This window comes from Glycine max, chromosome 12 (assembly GCF_000004515.6).
Source record: "Glycine max cultivar Williams 82 chromosome 12, Glycine_max_v4.0, whole genome shotgun sequence".
Lineage (NCBI taxonomy): Eukaryota > Viridiplantae > Streptophyta > Magnoliopsida > Fabales > Fabaceae > Glycine > Glycine max.
In genome coordinates, this window is record NC_038248.2 from 17,385,074 (window position 1) to 17,403,443 (window position 18,370).

Below are 18,370 nucleotides of genomic sequence, written 5' to 3' on the forward strand. Positions count from 1 at the left end.
TAACCCACCATTGCGTCCTTGATTTTGTGTAGTGTCACAATCTACAAGTTCTTGCTCAAACAAGGGCACTAGCTTATGTGTCTTGATTTGGTTAATAACTTAAACAACTACAATAGTTGAAAACGCCCAACAACTACCTATAATAAGGCATAAGAAAACAAGACTTCTATTAATTACGGAATGTTTGGTTTGCATCAAGGATATGTAGAAGCAGATAGTTAGTCATCAATTAATTATTTTTTAGGTGTAAAGATTGTTGAAATGAACATTACCTCTTTTATTCATGTAGATACAATATAAGCTTAATATATTCGTTTTATCTCTACTCTCTAGGACACTTAAAAAACAAAATCAATGTGTGAAGATAATTTTCACTTTTGATAATTTTACAGAACATATTGAGTTGGGAGATTAAAAAGAGTGCTACATTAATTTGTATCAAGTTCTTGTTGTATCAAGTTGGTTTCTTTTGAAAAACTTAATTATTCACTCACGTGATACTAATTTGACAGTGTTGTTCAGTTAAGAGACAATACAAAACATCCAAGCTCAAGTTCAGATTTATTGGACCACATTGGTTTAGACCGAATTTTGAAAACCAGTCTTAGAGAGTCTTTACACTCCTCTCATTGGAGGTACTTGCAATCGCATCACAAATACCATCTCTAGTACTAATTGCTCTTTTTCCCTTCTTCAAATATATGTAATAAGGTACATGCGTAATAGTAGGGGGTGTGCACCTGTTAGGTACCTATCAGTGTCTGCATTTTTTCTAGTGATTGTGTTTCCCTTTTGTAAATGGGTTTTGGATGCCTCTTATTTCCTCTTTAATGCTATTTTCTCTGTCTTGGCTGATAAAATAAAATAAAATTCTATTTTATATAGTTTATTACCTGGTTTACATTCTTAGCACATTTGACTCTTTTTATAATGTTCTATTCAGACATTGAAAGAATTTATAGGTTTATTTGAGTCAGAGGTAGCATCTCTAACAAACCTATATTCTGTAGTGGTAATATGCTTAACTATCTTCGTTGTAAATTATGCACCAATATGAAGAGATATAAAGATTGTAAATTTGTCTGACAGGGTAGAAGCGCTGATTCACTTGCACTATATTTGGTGAGGACCTACTCGTTGCCCAATGGAGCAAGGTAAGTTGATGATTAACATGTTTATGTTTTTGGTAATCAGTATGATATGTAGACATTGGTCTTTTTCACTGGTGGCTTATGGTGCGTTTGGATAAACAACTTAATTAAGTTCTTATTAAATAAGTGTTTATATCACGTAAACCTTTATGAATAAGTTGTTTATGCAATCAAAGAGAAAATAGGTTGCAAGTTGTAGAAATCTGAGTATTATTGCTTACTTTGGAAATGAATATAAAGGATAAAGAAATGGAAAGATCAAACAAGCTTCCTTTTTGAATAGGAAAAATATATACACACTTATTTAGTTGGAGATTTAGGTGACAGAAACAGAAATAAAACTGCTCTTAAATTAAGTATTTATTTCTTAGAGTTTAATGGTAATGTACTAATAGTTTTAACATTATCATCCAATAACAAATCATTATTGATAATAATTTTAAGATAATTTCATAGAAATCATCAAATTTATTATATATGATGGTTTCTGATCGGATGAAAGTGTAAAATTATTTTACAGTGATAATGTATAATTGTTTTTCTCAATTTTTTCTTGTATAGGACTAGTGCTGGTATTTATCTAAAGAATGAAAAAGATAGTCATGTAACTCCCAACCTCAAGCAACTGAATGCAACTACTAGCTTGTATTTTCTTGCAATGAAATTTTGTTTACCAGATTCTTTGAAAATTGTAGGAGACCCATTTTATCTGCTTTTTATCTTTAATTTGAGCATGGGCATGGTTCACGACCAGTTGCGGTTTTAATATGGTGAATGCCATCAAGTCCCCTACATGTTTTGTTTCTTACTACAATGCCCTTACATTGTATTTAGAATTTTTGTTATGCATTCAGGTGAAGATTGGAATCTGAAGATCACTAGCTTGTCAGTCTCTCAGGTACATACTTCAATGTATTCTTAAGGGTTTTAATATTTGTTGAATCCTTTCAAAGTTGGTTCTTATCTAATTCCTTTGCATAGTATTTTGTTTGATTTATGTCAAGGGTGCAAGTTATGTGTAGACATTTATGTGGTTTGTGTTGACATATATAACTAATATTTTGATGTAGTTTATAGACCAGACACATTTCACCATAACTTTTATTTATGTATTGGAATTTAGTGCAATACCAGTAGTTTATGGACAACCTTGTACATTTTCGTACACTATAATTCACTTGTTCACTGTCCTTAAAAGTTCTTATGTTCTTGTTGAATTATTTTTAGAGTTTAACTTTGAAAATCCTGTAGCTTATGTTGAGTTAGGGATCTGACAGAGACAAAAATTAGTCTTAAACCCCATATGGATTGTATTTCATGTCATTTTGGTGTTATTGAAGATGATGGTTGTCAAAATTTGTTTTTAAGTTATTGGATGTAACTCATTATGTACCTCCATTGGTGCAGATAGTTAACTACTAATTCTTGATTGTCTAGCTAGTGATGAAACTTCAAATTATCTAGTTTTCAAACATGTATGAGTCACATGATTTGATGTGTTACAAGTTATGCTACTAGATGAGGTCTATCACATGCTGTAAATATCAAAATAATCAGAGTGGCTCAAACATTTTAATTTGGGCCATATAATTTTTATTTGATGTTCCCCACCCATGATTGGCATAGGAACCCCTCTCTTGACAGGGCTAACATACCCTGGCCTATAAGTTTGACCCAAAACTCCTTCAAAATTATCAATACTTTTCTCAAACCACAACTGTGTCTCCAAATGAGAAAAAGAATAATCTGTTGGCAACTGGTAATTGTGAACCTTGGTGCAAGTTCTGTCCAATTGGAAAAAATGAATATCCAACTCAACCAAGCCTGAAATGGTGACTGTGACACTGTTTGTCTCATTCGTTCTCTCCATAACCACTTGTCTTTCCTCACCATTAGCCCTCCATTTAGCCTCTCCATATGTGGGAATGTTGACTAGTTCATCATCCCATTTTACTATGAGACAATCAACCTTATCATCCCTGTGAGACAATCTATTGCCTGTAATGACAAGAGTGTGTGTGTCAAACATGACAACAAGTGGTTCCAGTCCAATTCAATTTAAAACACTTTACACCATCAATACTTTAAATTTATAGAATGTAAAAACACTTTACTATATCAATACATTTAAGTTAAAAATTTCTTCTCTCATAAAAAATCATAAATAATAGTAGTTATAACTTTTAAAGCAGGTATTGGTAAAAGGTAACATAGTTACCATATTGTACGGAGCAAAACCAGAACAAACACAAAACCAGAAGCAGGCACAAAGTCACTAGTATTCGAGGCCTAGTGCTACCCTCTATAATCAGATAGAAAGGAGACAATGATATTTCATAACTTGTGTGCCTTCTTACAATACTTATTAGCTATATAATATAGGCATGATTGGGGCACTATGCTCCTCAATTCTTAGCAACAACAGAATTATAACAAAACACTAACAAACAACAAAATTGCAATTACAAGGAAATTATGGCAGACAACTTTTCAAAATGCCTAGTACTTTTCAACTAGCTCATCACTTTCCGTTATCAGCTACACATTGTCCCTGAAGTGCTTTGGAAAGAGATACTATGGTCCTTATCAAGTTGTGGCATGAATAAGAGTTGCTTACAATTCTGGACAAAGTTTTTTTTTCCTCTGGAAGTATTGGCTTGCTTATTTTTTCTGAAGAAAAAGGAGGGGGAAAAAGTAAAAGGAAAATATGTGTTGTTGAAAGATAAAAACCAATCCAGTATACAATAATACATATTTAACCACTTTGTTCAATTTTGGATATGAAAATTAGTTTTTGTGCATTTCATTTTCCTCATTTTCTTTTCAAGAGCTTGTGTTTCGTTTGAATTGAATTCTTGTTGCCATTCATGATCCTCAGGCTTTGCCTTAACAAGTCAAACTCCCTCTCCTTTTGTACTTTTCTTTCTCCATTGAAAGTAATTGAGTTTTTAAAACCTTGATGGTTTCTTCCTTTTCTTGCAACTCCTTCTTCTGCTTTTCCATTTGGATGTCATTTTCCTCTGCTTTCCAGTATAGACCATCCCCTGTGAAACACAACCAACAAATCAAATAAGCCCAACCAAATAAAAAAAAAACACACACATTTACCTCAACCTTGTGTAGTTAGTTATATTAGTAACATTACATAAAAGCATAAGGCAAGTCACCATGAATTATTGTTCTGCAAATTATAAATTCCTTAAATAAGTACAAAAAGTAGAGAGTGAGAGCGAGAGAGACCATCATATGTTCTTTGAGTGGGTTCATCTAGCTCCCTCTTAATTGCAAGATAAAGTTGCTTCCACTTCTCCATAGCTTAATTTCTCCTTGCTCTGTCCTTCTTCATCTGCTCAACCAAGAGCTTAGTTCCCATAAATTCGAACTCTTTCTCACTATTCTTCTCCATCATTCCAAATTTCTATCTCTTTTATCTTCACATCTTTCACTTGCACCAAACTCCTCAATTGCTTCACTTCATCTCTCAGCCTATTCCCTTTTTATTTGATGTATTCTGAACACTAAGAATGAAATCTTTCATGGCAGCTGGATCATCAGCCCTTATTTTTCATGCATGACACAACCTATTCAGACATAATATAAAAATAATTCAGATGGTTCACTAATTTATCAAGTTCCATTGTAAATTATACAATGTAGCTACTATATAGTATGTGGAATCATCAGTTCAGATAGTTAATGCAATAAATGTATGAGTAAAGAGAGGAAAGAGGTCAAAACCACATACACAAATTTACAACCACTAGCAGCAAAGCCTTTTTCCCACTAGGTTGTGCCACCTATAGAAATGAAATGATGTCATTTTTTCTATCATGAATCCTTAGAAAATCCATTTATAGATTTATTTTTAATGGTTTCACCTAGACCTTTGTTGGTTTCCTAGTCCTACATCTAATTATATGGCTATCCAACAACTAGTTCACTCCATAGTCCATATTATGTTTGTATTAGTCTTCTTCTCACAAGGCCAAACCACCTTAGGCAAGATTATTAATTTTTTTCCTCGATAGAACAACAGGACAAGCAAAGGGCATTAATAATAATAATAATAATAATAATAATATCACAAATAGATCATTGTTAGGATCTAAGTGCAAGGTATGGAACTTGAGTCCCACACTGGAAGTATGGGATTCTAGTATAGGGTTTATAAGGCCTTGGGCTTTCCAACTACACCACATAGCTTTTGTCGTGTGGTTCTCCCAAGGTTCTTATCAGGCATGTTCATCAATAATTAATAATTGACTGGGAAGGTTGATTACTTGATCAAATAAGTCTTTATCCCATCTGAGCAATATTTTATAAACTTGGTATTCGGTGATCACCACACACTATTTGTTAAAATTTGGATCACCACTCAACAACCAATTAGGCAAAGAAAAGACAATGCAGTAAACATTATGTACTTGATTTTTACAATATAATAATATCAGCTTGACCTGTGTCCTTGTACAAAAATTATGTGCAGCAAAAAAATAAACCTTTGGAATCTTTGTGAATGGGGATACAAAAGAATTCACAGGCGGTTAGTCCTTTGAAATCTTTTGTATATGGGAAAGGGAAGAATCAAAAGAATTCTCAGACTGTGTCTTATTGAATTCTTTGATAAGAGAGAAGGGAGGCACAAAAGAATTCAGGCGGTTAGTCCTTTGTTCTTTTGGAAAAGGGAGAAGAGAGACACAAAAAGAATTCAGGCGGTTAGTCCTTTGTTCTTTTGGAAAAGAGAGAAGAGAGACACAAAAAGAATTCAAGCGGTTAGTCCTTGGCAAATTCTTTTTGGCAAAGGGAGAAGTGAATGAAAAGATGAATAGCATAGTTTTCAAGGCTTGGAAAACCAGAAAACTTTTGAAGAAGAAGAAGAAGAAGATGAAGAAGCAAACATTTCTCAAAATTGGTTCTAAAGAATTGTTGGAAAAGTTGTTGTTTGCAAATCAAAGCCTTGCTTTTATAGACTCTTCAAGTCTAGTCAAGAAAACTTTTTAGAAGAGTTATAACCTTTAGAAAAACCTTAAAAACCATTTGGAAAAGATATAACTTTCAGAAAAGCTTGAAAACTATTGGAAGAGTTACATCTTTTGATTTTCGTTCAGAAACTCTCACTGGTAATCGATTACCAAATTGGTGTAATCGATTAAGTCTTCTCTTGATTCTTGAATCTTGAGTCTTGAATCTTGATCTTGATTCTTGGAAGCTTGAACCTTGAATCTTGAGATCATCATCTTTGTTATCATGAAGTGTTCTTGACCTTTGAGCTTTTTGTCATCACCTTTGTTATCATCAAAACTTCTTTGAATCAATCTTGATTCATCATGAAGCTTGCTTCTACATTAATATTACATGTTTCTACATTGTGAGTGAACCATAGTTTCCCATTTGAGATTCAATACAATGATTAATATAGACAGTTTGTATTAATTATTGTATTGAAACTTGAATTGTCCGTTTTGACAGTTTGAGAAGGATAATTATTTTTTACTTAATTCTTTCTTATAAGTTAAGTATGTTGTGTTAATTTTGACTAAATTTCAGTTTATTGCATCTTGCTTTGTTCTCTAGGTGTGTACAGGATTGTGGTGTTGATGTCACCGCTTTCATGTCGTGTACTTGGAGATCAAAGTGAAATGCTGCCAAAATTTCGTCAAATTTAACATAACCGTCTTAACTTGTTTGTGTGAATCAAGTAAAAATTTGTCTTCCCGAATTGGATAGGGTCACATATTTTTATGAAAAAGAGATGTTGTCATGCATATTGGATAATCTAGCCAATGTGATAGTACACCAAAGATGGATCGAAGTTGGATGAAAGCAACACGCATAAGTGATGAGTATGAGAACGGGGTTGAAGAATTCTTACAATTTTCCTAACAAAATGCACTAAAAATGGATGGATTATATTTGTGTCCATGTGTTAAATGTTTGAATGGCCAACAACAATCATTGAATGACATTAGAACACATCTTATATGTGATGGTATCAATCCTACTTATACAAAATGTATATGGCATGGTGAGTTACCAGAAATGTCAACAGTCCCTCCGACTGATGCGGTTGATGTACAAGTTGGTGATCATATAGAAGACATGCTCTGCGATCTTGGACAAGAGGGTTTTAGGCAAGCACACTCACCTTATTATGAAACATTAGAAATTGATTCTAAGAAGCCACTGTATGTCGGATGCGCAAACTTCACACGATTATCAAGGGTGTTAGCTTTAGTGAATTTGAAGGCTAGATTTGGGTGGAGTGACAAAAGCTTCAACGAATTGCTTTTGTTATTGAAAAATATGCTTCTTGTGGACAACACGTTACCCAAGAATCATTACGAGGCCAAAAAGATATTATGTCATGTGGGTATGGAATACCAAAAAATACATGCTTGCCCTAATGATTGTATTTTGTATAGAAATGAGTTTGCACAAATGCGCAACTGCCTTACGTGTGGGGTGTCACGCTACAAAGTGAATTATGATGAATGCAGTGATAATGCAACCACATACAAGGATCGTCCAACAAAGGTGTATTGGTATCTTCCAATAATACCAAGGTTTAAGCGATTGTTTGCTAATGCACATATTTCGCAAAAACCTAACATGGCATGCTGATGGGAGGATAAATGATGGATTGCTCTATCATCCTGATGATTCTTCGCAATGGAAGACAATTAATCAGTTGTATCTGGAATTTGGAAAGGATCCAAGAAAGATAAGGGTAGGTCTTGATTCTGACCGAATGAATCCTTTTAGTAACTTGAGCTGCAGCCCTAGTTCATGGCCTGTTTTGCTGATGCTTTACAACCTTCCTCCTTAGTTTTGCATCAAGCAAAAATACATTATGTTGTGTATGATGATAGCTGGTTTAAGACAGCCAGGAAATGACATTGATGTCTATCTTGCTCCCTTGATTGAAGACTTGACAAAATTGTGGGTAGAAGGGGTTGATGTGTATGATGCCAATGTTCAGCAGAGCTTCAGGTTGCGTGCAATGATATTTTGAACCATTAACGACTTTCCAGCTTATGAAAATTTGAGTGGGTATAGTGTCAAAGGAAACCATGCATATACCTATATGTGAGAAAGACTCAAGTTACATCCAACTAAAGCATGGAAAGAAGATAGTGTATACAAGGCATTGAAGATTTATAAAGCCTTATCACCCATATCGGCAAATGAAGAAAGAATTTAATGCAACATCTGAGATTAATAGTGCATCGAAGTCATTGACTAGACATAAAGTTTTTGATCGGGTCAAGGGCAACATAACTATGTTTGGGAAGACACAAAAGAAGGATGGCTCCGACAAGAACATTTGGAAGAAAAGGTCAATATTCTTTGATCTGCCTTACTGGTGCGATCTACATGTGCGACATTGTTTAGATGTTATGCATGTTGAGAAAAATATGTGTGATAGTTTAATTGACACTCTTCTTAACATTAAAGGCAAGAAAAACGATGGTTTGAAATGTCGTCAAGATTTGGCAAAAATGGGTATATGACAACAATTGCATCCAGTATCACAAAGTCATTGAACGTACTTCCCCCAGCATGTCATACCATGCCAACAACTGAGAAAAAAAAGCTTTTTTCATTGTCTTAAAAATGTTAAAGTCCCACAAGGATACTTTTCAAATATCAAGAGTCTTGTATCCGTCAATGAGTTGAAATTGGTTGGGTTGAAGTCTCATGATTGTCACATCTTAATACAACAATTGTTGCCTGTAGCCATTTGTGGAATTTTTCCTGAGAAAGTTAGGGTTGCCATAACTCGGTTGTGTTTTTTTTGTTGGATCGAGTGGCCTCAGAATAATTAAGAAGGGGGGTTGAATTAATTATTCCTAAACCTTTACTAATTAAAAATTTACTCTTCTTAGGCTTTTACTATGTTGTTAAGTAAAAGAAGAACAGAAAAGAAACTTAACCAAAAGTAAAAGCGGGAATTAAAGTGCACAATGGAAATTAAAAGAGTAGGGAAGAAGGAGACAAACACACAAGAGTTTTTATACTGGTTCGGCAACAACTCGTGCCTACATCCAGTCCCCAAGCGACCTGCGGTCCTTGAGATTTCTTTTCAACCTTGTAAATATCCTTTTACAAGCAAAGATCCACAAGAGATGTACCCTCCCTTGTTCTCTTTGAACAACCTAGTGGATGTACCCTCCACTAGAACTGATCCACAAGAGATGTACCCTCTCTTGTTCTCAGTCAAACCCAAGTAGATGTACCCTCTACTTGTACCACAAAGGATGTACCCTCCAATGTGTTAAGACAAAGATCTCAGGCTGTTAAACCCTTGAAACTTTGTGAATGGGGATACAAAAGAATTCTCTGGCAGTTAGTCCTTTGAAATCTTTTGTATATGGGAAAGAGAAGAATCAAAAGAATTCTCAGACTGTGTCTTATTGAATTCTTTGACAAGGGAAAATGGAGACACAAAAGAATTCAGGCGGTTAGTCCTTTGTTTTTTTGGAAAAGGGAGAAGAGAGACACAAAAAGAATTCAGGCGGTTAGTCCTTGGTGAATTCTTTTTGGCAAAGGGAGAAGGGAATGAAAAAGATGAATAACACAGTTTTCAAGGTTTAGAAAACCATAAAACTTTGGAAAGCTTTTGGCAAAGGATGAAGAAGAAGAAGAAGTTCACAGAGATTTAGAAATCAATTGGCAAAAGTTTGTTGTCTAAAGAAATGTTGAAAAAGTTATTGTTTGCAAATCAAAGCCTTGCTTTTATAGACTCTTCAAGTCTAGTCAAGAAAACTTTTTAGAAGAGTTATAACCTTTAGAAAAACTTAAAACCAATTTGAAAAAGTCAAAAACCGTTTGAAGAGTAACATCTTTTAATTTGTTCAGAAACTATCACTGGTAATCGATTACCAAATAAGTGTAATTGATTACACTAAGATTTTATGTGAAAGGATGTGACTCTTCATAATTAAATTTGAATTCCAACGTTCAAACACACTGGTAATCGATTACCAAAACATTGTAATCGATTACAACATTTTGAAAATAATTGGAACGTTATAAATTCATTTTGAAAACCATTTTGCTACCGGTAATCGATTACAATAATCTAGTAATCGATTACCAGAGAGTAAAAACTCTTTGGTAAACAAGTTTTGAGAAGAATCCATGTTCTACTCAGTTTTGAAAAAACTTTTTCAAACTTATCTTGATTAAGTCTTCTCTTGATTCTTGAATCTTGAGTCTTGAATCTTGATCTTGATTCTTGGAAGCTTGAACCTTGGATCTTGATTGTTGATTCTTGAAATCAAATTTCCTCTTGAACCTTGAAATGTTCTTGATTCAATCTTGAACATCTTGAACTCATTCTTTGATTCTTGAGATCATCATCTTTGTTATCATGAAGTGTTCTTGACCTTTGAGCTTTTTGTCATCACCTTTGTTATCATCAAAACTGTAGACAAAGGATCAAGCTGAATGTTTTTGATGATGCCAAAGGATCACATGGATCACATGCTTCTCAAAGATTTATTCAAGACAAAGAAATTAAAGATATTCAAGATGGATGATCAAGACAGTCTCTAGAGTCTTAGGAAGGGTATATTAAATAGGAAGGGAATTCCAATTGAAGTAGCAAAAGGTTTGGCCAAGAAATTTAAATTAAAAAGTATTTTTCAAGAGATTTACTCTCTGGTAATCGATTACCAGATGATGTAATCGATTACCAGTGGCCAAAAACGATTTACAACAGCTATTAAAATTTGAATTCAAAATTTGCACCGTGTAATCGATTACACATATATGGTAATCGATTACCAGCAATTATTGAACGTTTTAATTCAAATTTTAAAGCTTGTAATCGATTACACACATACTGTAATCGATTACCAGAGGAGATTTTCAGAAAATATTCTCAACAGTCACATCTTTTTATTTGGTTCTTGAATGGCTATCAAAGGCCTATATATATGTGACTTGAGACATGAATTTAAAGAAAGTTTTTTTTAGAACAAAAAGGTCTTATCCTCTTAAAAAGCAAAATCATTTTATCCTTTTACAAATTCCTTGGCCAAAACACTTGTGATTCAATAAGGAATTATTTGAGTGCTCAAATTGTTCAATCTATCTCTTTCAAGAAATTACTTCTTCTCTTCTTCTTTATTCTGAAAAAGGGATTAAGAGATCGAGGGTCTCTTGTTGTAAAAGAATTCTAAACACAAAGGAAGGATTGTCCTTGTGTGTTTAGAACTTGTAAAAGGAATTTACAAGATAGTGGAACTCTCAAGCGGGTTGCTTGGGGACTGGACGTAGGCACAAGGGTGTGGCCGAACCAGTATAAATCTGAGTTTGCACTTTTTCTTCCCTTAAACTCCTTAATTTATTATTGTTTTATATTCATATTCAAATTTCTCTATTTGAATTAATATTTAAGATGTTCATTATTAAGAGAATTTATAACTTGAATAGAAAGTGAAATAAAATTTTAATTGGGGAAATAGTTTGTGATATCTTAATTCAACCCCCCCTTCTTAAGATATTTGAGGCCACTTGTCCAACAAGTGGTATCAGAGCTTCATTCTTGTATAAAGTTTAGAAGCTTTAAGAATTATGGGCTCATCAAACTACTTGTTTCCCGAGGGAAATTCTATAAATAGACCTCCCATCTTTAATGGAGTGGGTTACCACTACTGGAAAACCTGCATGCAAATCTTTATAGAGGCAATAGATTTAAATATTTGGGAAGCCATAGAACAAGGACCTTATGTTCCCTCTATAGTGGCCGGAAGTGCAACAATAGAAAAACCTAGAGCAGATTGGACTGAGGAAGAAAGAAGATTAGTACAATATAATTTAAAGGCCAAAAATATTATTACATCTGCTCTAGGAATAGATGAATACTTTAGGGTTTCAAATTGTAAAAGTGCTAAGGATATGTGGGATACACTACAAGTAATACATGAAGGCACAACAGATGTTAAAAGATCTAGGATAAATACATTAACCCATGAATATGAACTGTTTAGGATGAATGTAAATGAAAGTATACAAGACATGCAAAAAAGGTTCACACACATAGTTAATCATCTTGCATCTCTAGGAAAAACTTTTCAAAATGAAGATCTAGTAAATAAAGTTTTAAGATGTCTTAATAGAGAATGGCAACCAAAGGTAACAGCCATCACAGAATCTCAAGATTTGTCTAGTATGTCTCTTGCTACGTTATTTGGAAAATTGCAGGAGCATGAAATGGAATTATTGAGATTAAATCAACATGAAGAAACTGATAAGAAGAAGAAGGGAATCGCTCTTAAAGCCTCATCTGCAATCCAAGAAGACAGTGATAAAGAAGATTCAATTGACTTGGATAATGATGAAGATATTAGTCTTTTTGTAAAAAGGTTCAACAAATTCCTGAGAGTCAGAGGAAATCAAAAGCGACCCAATTTTAAATCTAAAAGAAGGACAAAAACTTCATCCTCTACTCTAAAATGCTTTGAGTGAAATCAACCTGGACATCTGAGGGTTGATTGTCCCATCTTCAAGAAAAAGATGGAGAAGTCTGATAAGAAAAATGTTAGTGAAAAGAAATTGAAGAAAGCATACATTACATGGGATGAAAACGACATGGAATCTTCTGAAGATTCAGAAAATGAAGAGATAAACCTCTGCCGTATGGCTAAAAGTTATGAAAGTGATGAAGAGGTAACATCTTCAAATAACTTATCTATTTCTTTTGATGAATTGCAAGATGCATTTGCTGATCTGCATAAAGAGTCAATTAAACTTGCAAAGTTAGTTTCATCTTCTAAGAAAACAATTTCAAATTTAGAAAATGAAATTTCAAAATTAAACAAAGAATTAGATCATCTTAGAAATGAAGTCTCAATTTCTAAACCAAATGAAAAAGTTCATATCTCTACTATTTCTGACAAGAAAATGTCAGATTCTTGTAGTTGTTGTGAAAAATATGAAAAAGAAATTAAAGAGTTGAAAAACTCACTTGCAAAATTTTCTTATAGTAAAAATAATTTAGATGTCATATTAGGAAAACAAAGATATGCCTCCAATAAGGCTGGACTAGGATATAAATCTGAAAAACAACAATAATTTCATAAAAACTTCTCTACTTCCACACAAAAATATAATTCTAGTTCTATCACATGTTTTTACTGTGGAAGAAAAGGGCATGGCACATCTACATTGTATTTTAGAAGAAATTGTAACAATATTAAAATGATTTGGGTCCCAAAAGGATCCGTTATTCATACTAACACACAAGGACCCAATAAAGTTTGGGTACCTAAGTCACAACCTTGATTTTGTAGGAACCCTTGAGGAAAAAGTGGTACATAGATAGCGGATGCTCAAAACATATGATGGGAGACGCATCGAAATTCACACATATCTCTCCCAAGAAAAGCGGACATGTAACTTATGGTGACAACAACAAAGGTAGAATTCTTGGAGTTGGAAAAATAGGTACAAATTCTTCAACCTCTATTGAAAATGTTCTACTTATTGAAGGTCTTAAACATAGTCTGCTTAGTGTGAGTCAATTATGTGACAAAGGCTATCTGGTATCATTTGATTCTCAAAAGTGTGTCATTGAACATGAACATGCTACAAATATAAAGCATATAGGGTTTAGAGTAAACAATGTTTACATGATAGACTTAAGTCAAAAACTAGATAATAATCAATGTTTTCTTAGTAAAGATGATGATCCATGGTTGTGGCATAAACGGATTGCACATATAAACATGGAACACTTTAATAGATTAATATCAAAAGATTTAGTTGTTGGTTTGCCAAAACTAAGATTTGAAAAAGATAGGCTATGTGATGCATGTCAAAAGGGAAAACAAACTAGAGTTTCTTTCAAATCTAAAAACATAGTTTCATCTACGCAACCTTTACAATTACTACATATGGATTTGTTTGGTCCTTCCAGAATCATGAGTTTTGGAGGAAGTTACTATGCTCTTGTTATAGTTGATGATTATTCTAGATACACATGGACTCTTTTTATCACTCATAAGAATGATGCATTTCAAGCATTTAGAAAACTTGCAAAAATCATTCAAAATAAGAAAAATCTCAAGATTATATCTATTAGGAGTGATCATGGGGGTGAGTTTGAAAATAAAGAATTTGAATTATTTTGTGAAAAGCATGGAATTGAGCATAATTTTCAGCACCAAGAACCCCTCAACAAAATGGTGTTGTTGAAAGGAAAAATAGATCATTGGAAGAGATTGCTAGAACTTTATTAAATGATACTCCTCTTCCAAAATACTTTTGGGCTGAAGCCGTTAACACTGCATGCTACATTTTAAATAGGGCTTTAATAAGACCCATTTTAAAGAAAACTCCATATGAATTGTTCAATGGCAGAAAACCAAACATCTCACATCTTCATATCTTTGGTTGTAAATGTTTTGTATTGAATAATGGAAAAGATAACTTAGGAAAATTTGATGCTAAGTCAGATGAAGGTATTTTTCTTGGATATTCTCTGCATAGTAAAGCTTATAGAATATATAATAAAAGAACAATGACAATTGAAGAATCTATACATGTTTCCTTTGATGAGTCTAATGTCATTCTTCCAAGGAAGGATTTTTTAGATGATATTTCAGATTCCTTAGAAGAAACACATATTCATGGAAATGACTCTAAAGAAAAAGATGAAGGAAGCAATGAGGATTTTCAAGATAATGGAGTTAGAGCAAATAATGAACTTCCAAGAGAATGGAAAGTCTCAAGAGATCATCCCCTTGACAACATTATTGGTGATATCTCAAAAGGGGTAACAACTAGACATTCTTTTAAAGATTTATGCAATAATATGGCTTTTGTATCTATGATTGAACCTAAAAATATAAAAGAAGCCATAGTAGATGATAACTGGATCATTGCCATGCAAGAAGAACTGAATCAATTTGAAAGAAACAATGTGTGGAAACTAGTAGAAAAACCTGAAAATTATCCTGTCATAGGAACAAAATGGGTTTTTAGAAATAAATTAGATGAACATGGCATAATTATTAGAAATGAGGCTAGGTTAGTAGCAAAAGGGTATAATCAAGAAGAGGGAATAGACTATGAAAAAACATATGCTCCTGTTGCAAGATTAGAAGCCATTAGAATGCTCTTAGCATATGCATCCATAATGGATTTTAAGCTCTATCAAATGGATGTTAAAAGTGCTTTTCTAAATGGCTTAATTCAAGAAGAAGTATATGTTGAACAATCCCCTGGTTTTGAAATCCCGGATAAACCAAATCATGTTTATAAATTGCAAAAGGCTCTTTATGGTTTGAAACAAGCCCCTAGGGCGTGGTATGAACGTTTAAGCAATTTTCTCCTAGAAAAAGAATTTTCTAGAGGAAAAGTGGATACCACATTGTTCATAAAGAGAAAGCATAATGATATTTTGTTGGTTCAAATATATGTTGATGATATAATTTTTGGATCCACTAATGATTCATTGTGCAAGGAGTTTTCCCTTGATATGCAAAGTGAATTTGAAATGTCAATGATGGGAGAACTAAAGTACTTCCTGGGATTACAAATCAAGCAAACTCAAGGAGGTATATTCATCAATCAAGCCAAGTACTGCAAGGAATTGATCAAAAGATTTGGGATGGAAAGTGCAAAACACATGGCTACACCGATGAGCACTAGCTGTTACTTAGATAAAGATGAATCTGGTCAGTCTATAGACATGAAACAGTATCGAGGTATGATCGGATCTCTTCTGTATTTATCTGCTAGTAGACCTGATATTATGTTTAGTGTATGCATGTGTGCTAGGTTTCAATCCAACCCCAAACAATCACATTTGAGTGCAGTAATGAGAATCATGAGATATCTATTAGGTACAATCAATTTAGGATTATGGTATCCTAAGAATTCAGCATGTAACTTAATAGGATATTTTGATTCTGATTTTGCCGGATCTAAAACTGATAGAAAAAGCACAAATGAAACTTGTCAATTCATTGGATCGGCTCTTGTCTCATGGCATAGTAAGAAACAAAACAATGTTGCTTTATCCACTGTTGAAGCGGAGTATATCTCTGCCGGCAGTTGTTGTGCACAGATTTTATGGATGAAGCAACAATTATCTGACTATGGTATCCTTCTTGATCGCATACCTATTAGGTGTGATAATACTAGTGCCATAAATCTATCCAAAATCCCTGTACAACACTCTAGGACGAAACATATAGAAATTAGGCACCATTTTCTAAGAGACCATGTTCTAAAGGGAGATTGTTTGCTAGAATTTGTTGATACAAAGAATCAGCTTGCTGATATCTTTACAAAACCTCTCCCAAAGGATATATTCTTTTCAATAAGAAGAGAATTAGGACTTTTAGACCTTAGTGATTTGGATAGGTAAAGTTTATGATTGATTGATTGTGTTTTGATTAAGTATGATGCTTGTTTCTGTTTAATTTAGTTTACTTTTCTTGTTAGTATAATTAACTCTTAAGATAGTATAAGTTTTTAGACTTAAAAATAAGTTTTCCTTTAGGAAAAGGCTATTGTTTTGTTCTGGTAATCGATTACATGAATACTGTAATCGATTACCATTACTTGTAATCGATTGCAATGCGTCCTGGTCTATAAATATCACGTTTTTCAGAAACCCCTGCACAACCTCTTCCTCCTTGCGACGTCCCTCCATTCCCAAACCTTCAAACCTTCCTATCTTACTCATTTCTTCATCAAATCGACTCCCGTAACTTGCAATCCTCTTCTTTTTCAATTTTCTTTTGATTTCACCGATTGCAATCTGCAAAAACTCCATCATATGGCAGAATCATCAAAGAAACGTAAGGGTTCATCCGCCTCTGCTTCGGCTTCAAGAGCTCATCGTTCCGGAGCCACCAGCGCATCCACAGCACCAATTCCACCCTCATTATCCTCTTCCAAACTATTTTCGTTCGAGGAACAACAGAAACAGTACTCAAACCTTTTCTCATCTCGTTCCATTATCGACCCTAAGTTCATAGATATGGAATTCTTTTCTGTTGAAAGTTTTGATTGCATTCAAGCATTTCAAAACTTAGGTCTCATACCTTTCATGTCATTACAATTGCCTGTTTATCCTGAATTAGTTAAAGCTTTTTATTGTAATCTTGAAATTTAGGACAACACTTTGATTTCTGAGGTTTTTGGGATAAAAATGGTCATTGACCAATCCCTTTTCCATTGCTTAACCCAATTGTCCAGTGACGGTGTACCATTTGAAGGTACACTGAATGACGACTGGAAATTTGATTTCTCTGCACATGATGTCTGCCAGTTGGTTTGCACCAACCATGCGGATATGACCGGACGCCTTCTTGCCGATTCATTGGCTTTTGAAAGCCGCATCCTTCATTATCTAATTGTGCGTATTCTGCTTCCACGATCTTCCAACCTTGCCCAGGTTTCTGAGGAAGATCTTGTTATCATGTGGGCCTTTCATACAGGGCGTCAACTTGACTGGGCACACTTAGTCAGATATCGCATGCATAAGGCATTGCGATTAAATGCTCCATTGCCATATCCACACCTTGTCACTCTCTTTTTTTGCCATTTTGGAATTCCTCTTGATTCTGAACCTTATGTTCCAATCAAGAGATCCTTTTTAATTGGTGCTGCTGTGATTGCTTCTTTTGGTTACCGCAAAGAGCATGATGGCTCTTGGGTCAAAAAGGGTGCTCAACCCGCTGATGATGAAGGCAACCTACAAGTTGAAGATAATTCCTCTCTTCTTCGAAGGCTTATGGATAAGTTCGATGGTCTTCAGACTTTTGTTGGTGACAAATTTGATGCCATGGAATTGCAAGTCGACATGCGATTCGATGCCATGGAATCAAGAATCACCAAGGTTGAAGAAGATGTCTCCTTCATCCGTACTTGCTTTGATCCACCACCACCGCCTCCATCATCCTCTTAGCTTATTTGTTATTATTATGATTAAGTATTATTAGTACTTAGTTTTATCGCCGTGTATTTGGCTTTTTGCTGCTCTAGTTATCGTAATCTTGCACTTTTATTATATTTCTCGCCTTTGCTTTGGTTGGTTATGACAATGTATGGACTTCTTTTGGTTTAATGTTTGGCTCTGTTTGGATATTGATTGTTTTGCTTAGTTCTTTTTGATGTTGCCAAAGGGGGAGAGGACTTAGAACTTGGGTTAGAAATCAATTAAATCATTAAAGTTAGGCATACATGCCAAAAGATAG

The 18,370-nt window shown here is 34.0% G+C and overlaps 1 pseudogene; it reads right to left on the reverse strand.

The window, feature by feature from the left end:
* Positions 1 to 3,954: 3,954 nt before the first annotated feature.
* Positions 3,955 to 4,633, reverse strand: LOC100791463 (uncharacterized; annotated as a pseudogene).
* Positions 4,634 to 18,370: the final 13,737 nt, after the last annotated feature.